The 13,009-nt window shown below is 45.7% G+C and overlaps 16 non-coding genes across 16 annotated transcripts; 5 read left to right on the top strand and 11 right to left on the bottom strand.

Moving 5' to 3' along the window:
* Positions 1 to 591: 591 nt before the first annotated feature.
* LOC130102267 (U4 spliceosomal RNA) lies at positions 592 to 732 on the top strand. Its single transcript, XR_008809174.1, has one exon. It is a non-coding gene; the product is annotated as a U4 spliceosomal RNA (small nuclear RNA).
* A 1,488-nt stretch (positions 733 to 2,220) lies between these two features.
* On the bottom strand, positions 2,221 to 2,302 carry trnas-gcu (transfer RNA serine (anticodon GCU)). The gene has a single exon. It is a non-coding gene; the product is annotated as a tRNA-Ser (tRNA).
* Positions 2,303 to 2,446: 144 nt separating this feature from the next.
* On the bottom strand, positions 2,447 to 2,528 carry trnas-gcu (transfer RNA serine (anticodon GCU)). The gene has a single exon. It is a non-coding gene; the product is annotated as a tRNA-Ser (tRNA).
* A 144-nt stretch (positions 2,529 to 2,672) lies between these two features.
* Positions 2,673 to 2,754, bottom strand: trnas-gcu (transfer RNA serine (anticodon GCU)). The gene has a single exon. It is a non-coding gene; the product is annotated as a tRNA-Ser (tRNA).
* Positions 2,755 to 3,415: 661 nt separating this feature from the next.
* Positions 3,416 to 3,556, top strand: LOC130102273 (U4 spliceosomal RNA). Its single transcript, XR_008809175.1, has one exon. It is a non-coding gene; the product is annotated as a U4 spliceosomal RNA (small nuclear RNA).
* A 1,488-nt stretch (positions 3,557 to 5,044) lies between these two features.
* Positions 5,045 to 5,126, bottom strand: trnas-gcu (transfer RNA serine (anticodon GCU)). Its single transcript has one exon. It is a non-coding gene; the product is annotated as a tRNA-Ser (tRNA).
* A 144-nt stretch (positions 5,127 to 5,270) lies between these two features.
* trnas-gcu (transfer RNA serine (anticodon GCU)) lies at positions 5,271 to 5,352 on the bottom strand. The gene has a single exon. It is a non-coding gene; the product is annotated as a tRNA-Ser (tRNA).
* A 144-nt stretch (positions 5,353 to 5,496) lies between these two features.
* trnas-gcu (transfer RNA serine (anticodon GCU)) lies at positions 5,497 to 5,578 on the bottom strand. The gene has a single exon. It is a non-coding gene; the product is annotated as a tRNA-Ser (tRNA).
* A 661-nt stretch (positions 5,579 to 6,239) lies between these two features.
* Positions 6,240 to 6,380, top strand: LOC130102278 (U4 spliceosomal RNA). Its single transcript, XR_008809176.1, has one exon. It is a non-coding gene; the product is annotated as a U4 spliceosomal RNA (small nuclear RNA).
* A 1,714-nt stretch (positions 6,381 to 8,094) lies between these two features.
* Positions 8,095 to 8,176, bottom strand: trnas-gcu (transfer RNA serine (anticodon GCU)). Its single transcript has one exon. It is a non-coding gene; the product is annotated as a tRNA-Ser (tRNA).
* Positions 8,177 to 8,320: 144 nt separating this feature from the next.
* trnas-gcu (transfer RNA serine (anticodon GCU)) lies at positions 8,321 to 8,402 on the bottom strand. Its single transcript has one exon. It is a non-coding gene; the product is annotated as a tRNA-Ser (tRNA).
* A 144-nt stretch (positions 8,403 to 8,546) lies between these two features.
* Positions 8,547 to 8,628, bottom strand: trnas-gcu (transfer RNA serine (anticodon GCU)). Its single transcript has one exon. It is a non-coding gene; the product is annotated as a tRNA-Ser (tRNA).
* Positions 8,629 to 9,289: 661 nt separating this feature from the next.
* LOC130102011 (U4 spliceosomal RNA) lies at positions 9,290 to 9,430 on the top strand. Its single transcript, XR_008809095.1, has one exon. It is a non-coding gene; the product is annotated as a U4 spliceosomal RNA (small nuclear RNA).
* A 1,488-nt stretch (positions 9,431 to 10,918) lies between these two features.
* trnas-gcu (transfer RNA serine (anticodon GCU)) lies at positions 10,919 to 11,000 on the bottom strand. Its single transcript has one exon. It is a non-coding gene; the product is annotated as a tRNA-Ser (tRNA).
* A 144-nt stretch (positions 11,001 to 11,144) lies between these two features.
* On the bottom strand, positions 11,145 to 11,226 carry trnas-gcu (transfer RNA serine (anticodon GCU)). The gene has a single exon. It is a non-coding gene; the product is annotated as a tRNA-Ser (tRNA).
* Positions 11,227 to 12,113: 887 nt separating this feature from the next.
* On the top strand, positions 12,114 to 12,254 carry LOC130102018 (U4 spliceosomal RNA). Its single transcript, XR_008809098.1, has one exon. It is a non-coding gene; the product is annotated as a U4 spliceosomal RNA (small nuclear RNA).
* The last annotated feature ends 755 nt before the right edge of the window (positions 12,255 to 13,009 follow it).

Consider the following 13,009-nt stretch of genomic DNA (forward strand, 5'->3'; position numbering starts at 1 on the left):
AAAGTTGTCAGCAAGGTACTTTGAACGGCTTTGCAGGTCAGTTGACGGTAACCCTTCGACTGACCTGCAAGGAGCATTGGGTTCTATGGGTTAGGAGACTCACAACTGTGTTGATAGAGGGAGATGTGCTTATGTTTATTTTCTGTGCTGCTTCTGCTTTGTTGGAAAGAACCTAGAGAGAACGCCTGTGTCGAGAAAAAGGCAGCATAGCTTGCATTGGACCTCTCTCAGAATATGTTTGCAGTGTCCTTGCACTCTTCATTATCCTACCCAACCTCGTAGGGGGCTCGTCGAATCGATCCCGAACTCAAACATATTCTTGGAGATTGAGCGTTATAACTCCGCCCCTTTGCTACCAGGATACCCATAATTCTTTCCCCCCAAAATTACGAAAGCAGCACACTTTTTGTTCTTTGAGTGAAGAGAGAACAAGGAATAAACCTTTTTGTGCACATCACTCGCCTGTTTCGTAGACACACCATGCAGCCGTCAGTGCCAAAAAGCTTATTACATGGCAGTTTAAAGCTTGATACCACCCTGTCGTTACATGTCCAGATAAAAGCACGGGAGACGTCGCTACCTTCGCCAGGCATTCTTTCGCAGAGGCAATATCGTAGTCTATGAGGCTCATCCGAGACGTGATCTTTGCTGGTTGAAAACTTTACCCAATACCCTGCTGGGATGACTTGAAATACAGTCAGCCTTGGCAATTTTTGTCAGCTTCTTATGAGGCTTCGTGACTTGTTGAAAAAAAAGAATTGTGTTTTGGCTCCCTGAACGTGCTGCTTTCGCTGTGGTGGCGAAAGCATGAGCTTGAATAAGGCTGGTGTAGCCAGGATTAGGACCTCCCTTAGAATGTGTTTTTGTATTTCTAATGGTCATATCCATGCACCAGGGGGCTTCTTGTATTGACCCTGTCCTCAACAATGTTTTAAGAAATTAACATGAGCATTTTCTGCAGCTATAATTATATTATATTAAAGCTGCAGTAGGGAGTTTTGAGAAAACGTTGACTTAGCCTGAAAATTTGAACAAGCACAACTTACAGGTCCCACCCCCTTGCTCTCTGCTGCGCTACAGCCCTCCCTCCACAGCAGGCTAGTAAACAGGGCCACTGATAACAGCGGATAAAAAGTTATATGGCACATTTACTAATAGGGACTAAACGTCAATAATATGCTTTACATTGACTATGGCCTGCCCATACTTTGACTACAAACTTGGTCCTCAAATCATTATGTATTTTGCAATGGCCTACATGTAACTTTATCGTTGCACTCTTTCTATAAGTTATAAATAGCTAGTAAGATAACGGTAACTAACGTTAGAGTATGTAAGTAATTATTCTAGCGATATATAATGCTAGATAAGGTGTGCTAGTACATTATTTCAGCAACATGACAAGCCAGTGAATTAGCAGGTTTTAACTGTTGCTTAGCAGAGTGCGTGACATTTTATCTACATGTTATGCGGCTAGAGTTTTGACACCGAGTCAATGGGCTCTGTGTAATTCTTTCTTTTTCGCTTGTTTATCGTCATCAGTCTTTTTCCTTTTACCTCTTTGTTTTATGAGCAGGTGTCACTCGAGAATTGGCAGTTTAGGTTGTTTCTCCGTCATAAGCACAGCTGCAGCACGCCGGAAATCTTGAGTTTGAACGACGGTACGCGCTCGCGCTGTGCAAGAGAGGGGTGTGATCAGCGCGTACACGAGCGTGATTGACACTTCTAAGACATTCCGGTTGTTTCTGACCGGGAGCGTGTATTTCTTGCAAATGGCAATAGGACCACTAGGAGGAGCCAGAGGAGCGTGATTTTTACACAGATTATCTGTCTCATATTCTACTGTCAGGACATAATGACAGTTTTAGCAAATACATTTTTTCAAAAGTTACCTACAGCAGCTTTAAGGATGATGTCGTTAAAGTTGGCAGCAAGGTACTTTGAACGGCTTTGCCAGGCGCACTTGGCTCTCTCGAAACACTAAAGACATCATACGACGAGGATGGGATTCGAACCCACGCGTGCAGAGCACAGTGGATTAGCAGTCCATCGCCTTAACCACTCGGCCACCTCGTCACTCGCCTGCACGTTTGCCCGAAGCTGGGCTGTGGTGTGTTTCTGCAGCTATTTTAAGGATGATGTCGTCAAAGTTGGCAGCAAGGTACTTTGAACGGCTTTTCCAGGCGCACTTGGCTCTCTCGAAACACTAAAGACATCAATCGACGAGGATGGGATTCGAACCCACGCGTGCAGAGCACAATGGATTAGCAGTCCATCGCCTTAACCACTCGGCCACCTCGTCACTCGCCGGCACGTCTGCCCGAAGCTGGGCTGTGGTGTGTTTCTGCAGCTATTTTAAGGATGATGTTGTTAATGTTGGCAGCAAAGTTCATTGAACGGCTTTGCCAGTCGCACTTGGCTCTCTCGAAACACTAAAGACATCAAACGACGAGGATGGGATTCGAACCCACGCGTGCAGAGCACAATGGATTAGCAGTCCATCGCCTTAACCACTCGGCCACCTCGTCACTCGCCGGCACGTTTGCCCGAAGCTGGGCTGTGGTGTGTTTCTGCAGCTATTTTAAGGATGATGTTGTTAAAGTTGGCAGCAAAGTTCATTGAACGGCTTTGCCAGTCGCACTTGGCTCTCTCGAAACACTAAAGACATCAAACGACGAGGATGGGATTCGAACCCACGCGTGCAGAGCACAATGGATTAGCAGTCCATCGCCTTAACCACTCGGCCACCTCGTCACTCGCCTGCAAGTATGCCCGAAGCTGGGCTGTGGTGTGTTTCTGCAGCTATTTTAAGGATGATGTTGTTAAAGTTGTCAGCAAGGTACTTTGAACGGCTTTGCAGGTCAGTTGACGGTAACCCTTCGACTGACCTGCAAGGAGCATTGGGTTCTATGGGTTAGGAGACTCACAACTGTGTTGATAGAGGGAGATGTGCTTATGTTTATTTTCTGTGCTGCTTCTGCTTTGTTGGAAAGAACCTAGAGAGAACGCCTGTGTCGAGAAAAAGGCAGCATAGCTTGCATTGGACCTCTCTCAGAATATGTTTGCAGTGTCCTTGCACTCTTCATTATCCTACCCAACCTCGTAGGGGGCTCGTCGAATCGATCCCGAACTCAAACATATTCTTGGAGATTGAGCGTTATAACTCCGCCCCTTTGCTACCAGGATACCCATAATTCTTTCCCCCCAAAATTACGAAAGCAGCACACTTTTTGTTCTTTGAGTGAAGAGAGAACAAGGAATAAACCTTTTTGTGCACATCACTCGCCTGTTTCGTAGACACACCATGCAGCCGTCAGTGCCAAAAAGCTTATTACATGGCAGTTTAAAGCTTGATACCACCCTGTCGTTACATGTCCAGATAAAAGCACGGGAGACGTCGCTACCTTCGCCAGGCATTCTTTCGCAGAGGCAATATCGTAGTCTATGAGGCTCATCCGAGACGTGATCTTTGCTGGTTGAAAACTTTACCCAATACCCTGCTGGGATGACTTGAAATACAGTCAGCCTTGGCAATTTTTGTCAGCTTCTTATGAGGCTTCGTGACTTGTTGAAAAAAAAGAATTGTGTTTTGGCTCCCTGAACGTGCTGCTTTCGCTGTGGTGGCGAAAGCATGAGCTTGAATAAGGCTGGTGTAGCCAGGATTAGGACCTCCCTTAGAATGTGTTTTTGTATTTCTAATGGTCATATCCATGCACCAGGGGGCTTCTTGTATTGACCCTGTCCTCAACAATGTTTTAAGAAATTAACATGAGCATTTTCTGCAGCTATAATTATATTATATTAAAGCTGCAGTAGGGAGTTTTGAGAAAACGTTGACTTAGCCTGAAAATTTGAACAAGCACAACTTACAGGTCCCACCCCCTTGCTCTCTGCTGCGCTACAGCCCTCCCTCCACAGCAGGCTAGTAAACAGGGCCACTGATAACAGCGGATAAAAAGTTATATGGCACATTTACTAATAGGGACTAAACGTCAATAATATGCTTTACATTGACTATGGCCTGCCCATACTTTGACTACAAACTTGGTCCTCAAATCATTATGTATTTTGCAATGGCCTACATGTAACTTTATCGTTGCACTCTTTCTATAAGTTATAAATAGCTAGTAAGATAACGGTAACTAACGTTAGAGTATGTAAGTAATTATTCTAGCGATATATAATGCTAGATAAGGTGTGCTAGTACATTATTTCAGCAACATGACAAGCCAGTGAATTAGCAGGTTTTAACTGTTGCTTAGCAGAGTGCGTGACATTTTATCTACATGTTATGCGGCTAGAGTTTTGACACCGAGTCAATGGGCTCTGTGTAATTCTTTCTTTTTCGCTTGTTTATCGTCATCAGTCTTTTTCCTTTTACCTCTTTGTTTTATGAGCAGGTGTCACTCGAGAATTGGCAGTTTAGGTTGTTTCTCCGTCATAAGCACAGCTGCAGCACGCCGGAAATCTTGAGTTTGAACGACGGTACGCGCTCGCGCTGTGCAAGAGAGGGGTGTGATCAGCGCGTACACGAGCGTGATTGACACTTCTAAGACATTCCGGTTGTTTCTGACCGGGAGCGTGTATTTCTTGCAAATGGCAATAGGACCACTAGGAGGAGCCAGAGGAGCGTGATTTTTACACAGATTATCTGTCTCATATTCTACTGTCAGGACATAATGACAGTTTTAGCAAATACATTTTTTCAAAAGTTACCTACAGCAGCTTTAAGGATGATGTCGTTAAAGTTGGCAGCAAGGTACTTTGAACGGCTTTGCCAGGCGCACTTGGCTCTCTCGAAACACTAAAGACATCATACGACGAGGATGGGATTCGAACCCACGCGTGCAGAGCACAGTGGATTAGCAGTCCATCGCCTTAACCACTCGGCCACCTCGTCACTCGCCTGCACGTTTGCCCGAAGCTGGGCTGTGGTGTGTTTCTGCAGCTATTTTAAGGATGATGTCGTCAAAGTTGGCAGCAAGGTACTTTGAACGGCTTTTCCAGGCGCACTTGGCTCTCTCGAAACACTAAAGACATCAATCGACGAGGATGGGATTCGAACCCACGCGTGCAGAGCACAATGGATTAGCAGTCCATCGCCTTAACCACTCGGCCACCTCGTCACTCGCAGGCACGTCTGCCCGAAGCTGGGCTGTGGTGTGTTTCTGCAGCTATTTTAAGGATGATGTTGTTAATGTTGGCAGCAAAGTTCATTGAACGGCTTTGCCAGTCGCACTTGGCTCTCTCGAAACACTAAAGACATCAAACGACGAGGATGGGATTCGAACCCACGCGTGCAGAGCACAATGGATTAGCAGTCCATCGCCTTAACCACTCGGCCACCTCGTCACTCGCCGGCACGTTTGCCCGAAGCTGGGCTGTGGTGTGTTTCTGCAGCTATTTTAAGGATGATGTTGTTAAAGTTGGCAGCAAAGTTCATTGAACGGCTTTGCCAGTCGCACTTGGCTCTCTCGAAACACTAAAGACATCAAACGACGAGGATGGGATTCGAACCCACGCGTGCAGAGCACAATGGATTAGCAGTCCATCGCCTTAACCACTCGGCCACCTCGTCACTCGCCTGCAAGTATGCCCGAAGCTGGGCTGTGGTGTGTTTCTGCAGCTATTTTAAGGATGATGTTGTTAAAGTTGTCAGCAAGGTACTTTGAACGGCTTTGCAGGTCAGTTGACGGTAACCCTTCGACTGACCTGCAAGGAGCATTGGGTTCTATGGGTTAGGAGACTCACAACTGTGTTGATAGAGGGAGATGTGCTTATGTTTATTTTCTGTGCTGCTTCTGCTTTGTTGGAAAGAACCTAGAGAGAACGCCTGTGTCGAGAAAAAGGCAGCATAGCTTGCATTGGACCTCTCTCAGAATATGTTTGCAGTGTCCTTGCACTCTTCATTATCCTACCCAACCTCGTAGGGGGCTCGTCGAATCGGTCCCGAACTCAAACATATTCTTGGAGATTGAGCGTTATAACTCCGCCCCTTTGCTACCAGGATACCCATAATTCTTTCCCCCCAAAATTACGAAAGCAGCACACTTTTTGTTCTTTGAGTGAAGAGAGAACAAGGAATAAACCTTTTTGTGCACATCACTCGCCTGTTTCGTAGACACACCATGCAGCCGTCAGTGCCAAAAAGCTTATTACATGGCAGTTTAAAGCTTGATACCACCCTGTCGTTACATGTCCAGATAAAAGCACGGGAGACGTCGCTACCTTCGCCAGGCATTCTTTCGCAGAGGCAATATCGTAGTCTATGAGGCTCATCCGAGACGTGATCTTTGCTGGTTGAAAACTTTACCCAATACCCTGCTGGGATGACTTGAAATACAGTCAGCCTTGGCAATTTTTGTCAGCTTCTTATGAGGCTTCGTGACTTGTTGAAAAAAAAGAATTGTGTTTTGGCTCCCTGAACGTGCTGCTTTCGCTGTGGTGGCGAAAGCATGAGCTTGAATAAGGCTGGTGTAGCCAGGATTAGGACCTCCCTTAGAATGTGTTTTTGTATTTCTAATGGTCATATCCATGCACCAGGGGGCTTCTTGTATTGACCCTGTCCTCAACAATGTTTTAAGAAATTAACATGAGCATTTTCTGCAGCTATAATTATATTATATTAAAGCTGCAGTAGGGAGTTTTGAGAAAACGTTGACTTAGCCTGAAAATTTGAACAAGCACAACTTACAGGTCCCACCCCCTTGCTCTCTGCTGCGCTACAGCCCTCCCTCCACAGCAGGCTAGTAAACAGGGCCACTGATAACAGCGGATAAAAAGTTATATGGCACATTTACTAATAGGGACTAAACGTCAATAATATGCTTTACATTGACTATGGCCTGCCCATACTTTGACTACAAACTTGGTCCTCAAATCATTATGTATTTTGCAATGGCCTACATGTAACTTTATCGTTGCACTCTTTCTATAAGTTATAAATAGCTAGTAAGATAACGGTAACTAACGTTAGAGTATGTAAGTAATTATTCTAGCGATATATAATGCTAGATAAGGTGTGCTAGTACATTATTTCAGCAACATGACAAGCCAGTGAATTAGCAGGTTTTAACTGTTGCTTAGCAGAGTGCGTGACATTTTATCTACATGTTATGCGGCTAGAGTTTTGACACCGAGTCAATGGGCTCTGTGTAATTCTTTCTTTTTCGCTTGTTTATCGTCATCAGTCTTTTTCCTTTTACCTCTTTGTTTTATGAGCAGGTGTCACTCGAGAATTGGCAGTTTAGGTTGTTTCTCCGTCATAAGCACAGCTGCAGCACGCCGGAAATCTTAAGTTTGAACGACGGTACGCGCTCGCGCTGTGCAAGAGAGGGGTGTGATCAGCGCGTACACGAGCGTGATTGACACTTCTAAGACATTCCGGTTGTTTCTGACCGGGAGCGTGTATTTCTTGCAAATGGCAATAGGACCACTAGGAGGAGCCAGAGGAGCGTGATTTTTACACAGATTATCTGTCTCATATTCTACTGTCAGGACATAATGACAGTTTTAGCAAATACATTTTTTCAAAAGTTACCTACAGCAGCTTTAAGGATGATGTCGTTAAAGTTGGCAGCAAGGTACTTTGAACGGCTTTGCCAGGCGCACTTGGCTCTCTCGAAACACTAAAGACATCATACGACGAGGATGGGATTCGAACCCACGCGTGCAGAGCACAATGGATTAGCAATCCATCGCCTTAACCACTCAGCCACCTCGTCACTCGCCTGCACGTCTGCCCGAAGCTGGGCTGTGGTGTGTTTCTGCAGCTATTTTAAGGATGATGTCGTCAAAGTTGGCAGCAAGGTACTTTGAACGGCTTTACCAGGCGCACTTGGCTCTCTCGAAACACTAAAGACATCAATCGACGAGGATGGGATTCGAACCCACGCGTGCAGAGCACAATGGATTAGCAGTCCATCGCCTTAACCACTCGGCCACCTCGTTACTCGCCGGCACGTCTGCCCGAAGCTGGGCTGTGGTGTGTTTCTGCAGCTATTTTAAGGATGATGTTGTTAATGTTGGCAGCAAAGTTCATTGAACGGCTTTGCCAGTCGCACTTGGCTCTCTCGAAACACTAAAGACATCAAACGACGAGGATGGGATTCGAACCCACGCGTGCAGAGCACAATGGATTAGCAGTCCATCGCCTTAACCACTCGGCCACCTCGTCACTCGCCTGCACGTCTGCCCGAAGCTGGGCTTTTGTGTGTTTCTGCAGCTATTTTAAGGATGATGTCGTCAAAGTTGGCAGCAAGGTACTTTGAACGGCTTTACCAGGCGCACTTGGCTCTCTCGAAACACTAAAGACATCAATCGACGAGGATGGGATTCGAACCCACGCGTGCAGAGCACAATGGATTAGCAGTCCATCGCCTTAACCACTCGGCCACCTCGTCACTCGCCGGCACGTTTGCCCGAAGCTGGGCTGTGGTGTGTTTCTGCAGCTATTTTAAGGATGATGTTGTTAAAGTTGGCAGCAAAGTTCATTGAACGGCTTTGCCAGTCGCACTTGGCTCTCTCGAAACACTAAAGACATCAAACGACGAGGATGGGATTCGAACCCACGCGTGCAGAGCACAATGGATTAGCAGTCCATCGCCTTAACCACTCGGCCACCTCGTCACTCGCCTGCAAGTCTGCCCGAAGCTGGGCTGTGGTGTGTTTCTGCAGCTATTTTAAGGATGATGTTGTTAAAGTTGTCAGCAAGGTACTTTGAACGGCTTTGCAGGTCAGTTGACGGTAACCCTTCGACTGACCTGCAAGGAGCATTGGGTTCTATGGGTTAGGAGACTCACAACTGTGTTGATAGAGGGAGATGTGCTTATGTTTATTTTCTGTGCTGCTTCTGCTTTGTTGGAAAGAACCTAGAGAGAACGCCTGTGTCGAGAAAAAGGCAGCATAGCTTGCATTGGACCTCTCTCAGAATATGTTTGCAGTGTCCTTGCACTCTTCATTATCCTACCCAACCTCGTAGGGGGCTCGTCGAATCGATCCCGAACTCAAACATATTCTTGGAGATTGAGCGTTATAACTCCGCCCCTTTGCTACCAGGATACCCATAATTCTTTCCCCCCAAAATTACGAAAGCAGCACACTTTTTGTTCTTTGAGTGAAGAGAGAACAAGGAATAAACCTTTTTGTGCACATCACTCGCCTGTTTCGTAGACACACCATGCAGCCGTCAGTGCCAAAAAGCTTATTACATGGCAGTTTAAAGCTTGATACCACCCTGTCGTTACATGTCCAGATAAAAGCACGGGAGACGTCGCTACCTTCGCCAGGCATTCTTTCGCAGAGGCAATATCGTAGTCTATGAGGCTCATCCGAGACGTGATCTTTGCTGGTTGAAAACTTTACCCAATACCCCGCTGGGATGACTTGAAATACAGTCAGCCTTGGCAATTTTTGTCAGCTTCTTATGAGGCTTCGTGACTTGTTGAAAAAAAAGAATTGTGTTTTGGCTCCCTGAACGTGCTGCTTTCGCTGTGGTGGCGAAAGCATGAGCTTGAATAAGGCTGGTGTAGCCAGGATTAGGACCTCCCTTAGAATGTGTTTTTGTATTTCTAATGGTCATATCCATGCACCAGGGGGCTTCTTGTATTGACCCTGTCCTCAACAATGTTTTAAGAAATTAACATGAGCATTTTCTGCAGCTATAATTATATTATATTAAAGCTGCAGTAGGGAGTTTTGAGAAAACGTTGACTTAGCCTGAAAATTTGAACAAGCACAACTTACAGGTCCCACCCCCTTGCTCTCTGCTGCGCTACAGCCCTCCCTCCACAGCAGGCTAGTAAACAGGGCCACTGATAACAGCGGATAAAAAGTTATATGGCACATTTACTAATAGGGACTAAACGTCAATAATATGCTTTACATTGACTATGGCCTGCCCATACTTTGACTACAAACTTGGTCCTCAAATCATTATGTATTTTGCAATGGCCTACATGTAACTTTATCGTTGCACTCTTTCTATAAGTTATAAATAGCTAGTAAGATAACGGTAACTAACGTTAGAGTATGTAAGTAATTATTCTAGCGATATATAATGCTAGATAAGGTGTGCTAGTACATTATTTCAGCAACATGACAAGCCAGTGAATTAGCAGGTTTTAACTGTTGCTTAGCAGAGTGCGTGACATTTTATCTACATGTTATGCGGCTAGAGTTTTGACACCGAGTCAATGGGCTCTGTGTAATTCTTTCTTTTTCGCTTGTTTATCGTCATCAGTCTTTTTCCTTTTACCTCTTTGTTTTATGAGCAGGTGTCACTCGAGAATTGGCAGTTTAGGTTGTTTCTCCGTCATAAGCACAGCTGCAGCACGCCGGAAATCTTGAGTTTGAACGACGGTACGCGCTCGCGCTGTGCAAGAGAGGGGTGTGATCAGCGCGTACACGAGCGTGATTGACACTTCTAAGACATTCCGGTTGTTTCTGACCGGGAGCGTGTATTTCTTGCAAATGGCAATAGGACCACTAGGAGGAGCCAGAGGAGCGTGATTTTTACACAGATTATCTGTCTCATATTCTACTGTCAGGACATAATGACAGTTTTAGCAAATACATTTTTTCAAAAGTTACCTACAGCAGCTTTAAGGATGATGTCGTTAAAGTTGGCAGCAAGGTACTTTGAACGGCTTTACCAGGCGCACTTGGCTCTCTCGAAACACTAAAGACATCAATCGACGAGGATGGGATTCGAACCCACGCGTGCAGAGCACAATGGATTAGCAGTCCATCGCCTTAACCACTCGGCCACCTCGTTACTCGCCGGCACGTCTGCCCGAAGCTGGGCTGTGGTGTGTTTCTGCAGCTATTTTAAGGATGATGTTGTTAATGTTGGCAGCAAAGTTCATTGAACGGCTTTGCCAGTCGCACTTGGCTCTCTCGAAACACTAAAGACATCAAACGACGAGGATGGGATTCGAACCCACGCGTGCAGAGCACAATGGATTAGCAGTCCATCGCCTTAACCACTCGGCCACCTCGTCACTCGCCTGCACGTCTGCCCGAAGCTGGGCTTTTGTGTGTTTCTGCAGCTATTTTAAGGATGATGTCGTCAAAGTTGGCAGCAAGGTACTTTGAACGGCTTTACCAGGCGCACTTGGCTCTCTCGAAACACTAAAGACATCAATCGACGAGGATGGGATTCGAACCCACGCGTGCAGAGCACAATGGATTAGCAGTCCATCGCCTTAACCACTCGGCCACCTCGTCACTCGCCGGCACGTTTGCCCGAAGCTGGGCTGTGGTGTGTTTCTGCAGCTATTTTAAGGATGATGTTGTTAAAGTTGGCAGCAAAGTTCATTGAACGGCTTTGCCAGTCGCACTTGGCTCTCTCGAAACACTAAAGACATCAAACGACGAGGATGGGATTCGAACCCACGCGTGCAGAGCACAATGGATTAGCAGTCCATCACCTTAACCACTCGGCCACCTCGTCACTCGCCTGCAAGTCTGCCCGAAGCTGGGCTGTGGTGTGTTTCTGCAGCTATTTTAAGGATGATGTTGTTAAAGTTGTCAGCAAGGTACTTTGAACGGCTTTGCAGGTCAGTTGACGGTAACCCTTCGACTGACCTGCAAGGAGCATTGGGTTCTATGGGTTAGGAGACTCACAACTGTGTTGATAGAGGGAGATGTGCTTATGTTTATTTTCTGTGCTGCTTCTGCTTTGTTGGAAAGAACCTAGAGAGAACGCCTGTGTCGAGAAAAAGGCAGCATAGCTTGCATTGGACCTCTCTCAGAATATGTTTGCAGTGTCCTTGCACTCTTCATTATCCTACCCAACCTCGTAGGGGGCTCGTCGAATCGATCCCGAACTCAAACATATTCTTGGAGATTGAGCGTTATAACTCCGCCCCTTTGCTACCAGGATACCCATAATTCTTTCCCCCCAAAATTACAAAAGCAGCACACTTTTTGTTCTTTGAGTGAAGAGAGAACAAGGAATAAACCTTTTTGTGCACATCACTCGCCTGTTTCGTAGACACACCATGCAGCCGTCAGTGCCAAAAAGCTTATTACATGGCAGTTTAAAGCTTGATACCACCCTGTCGTTACATGTCCAGATAAAAGCACGGGAGACGTCGCTACCTTCGCCTGGCATTCTTTCGCAGAGGCAATATCGTAGTCTATGAGGCTCATCCGAGACGTGATCTTTGCTGGTTGAAAACTTTACCCAATACCCCGCTGGGATGACTTGAAATACAGTCAGCCTTGGCAATTTTTGTCAGCTTCTTATGAGGCTTCGTGACTTGTTGAAAAAAAAGAATTGTGTTTTGGCTCCTTGAACGTGCTGCTTTCGCTGTGGTGGCGAAAGCATGAGCTTGAATAAGGCTGGTGTAGCCAGGATTAGGACCTCCCTTAGAATGTGTTTTTGTATTTCTAATGGTCATATCCATGCACCAGGGGGCTTCTTGTATTGACCCTGTCCTCAACAATGTTTTAAGAAATTAACATGAGCATTTTCTGCAGCTATAATTATATTATATTAAAGCTGCAGTAGGGAGTTTTGAGAAAACGTTGACTTAGCCTGAAAATTTGAACAAGCACAACTTACAGGTCCCACCCCCTTGCTCTCTGCTGCGCTACAGCCCTCCCTCCACAGCAGGCTAGTAAACAGGGCCACTGATAACAGCGGATAAAAAGTTATATGGCACATTTACTAATAGGGACTAAACGTCAATAATATGCTTTACATTGACTATGGCCTGCCCATACTTTGACTACAAACTTGGTCCTCAAATCATTATGTATTTTGCAATGGCCTACATGTAACTTTATCGTTGCACTCTTTCTATAAGTTATAAATAGCTAGTAAGATAACGGTAACTAACGTTAGAGTATGTAAGTAATTATTCTAGCGATATATAATGCTAGATAAGGTGTGCTAGTACATTATTTCAGCAACATGACAAGCCAGTGAATTAGCAGGTTTTAACTGTTGCTTAGCAGAGTGCGTGACATTTTATCTACATGTTATGCGGCTAGAGTTTTGACA

This window comes from Rhinichthys klamathensis, unplaced genomic scaffold, assembly GCF_029890125.1.
Source record: "Rhinichthys klamathensis goyatoka isolate OS25496 unplaced genomic scaffold, OSU_Roscu_1.1 h1tg000011l_1, whole genome shotgun sequence".
Classification (NCBI taxonomy): Eukaryota; Metazoa; Chordata; class Actinopteri; order Cypriniformes; family Leuciscidae; genus Rhinichthys; species Rhinichthys klamathensis.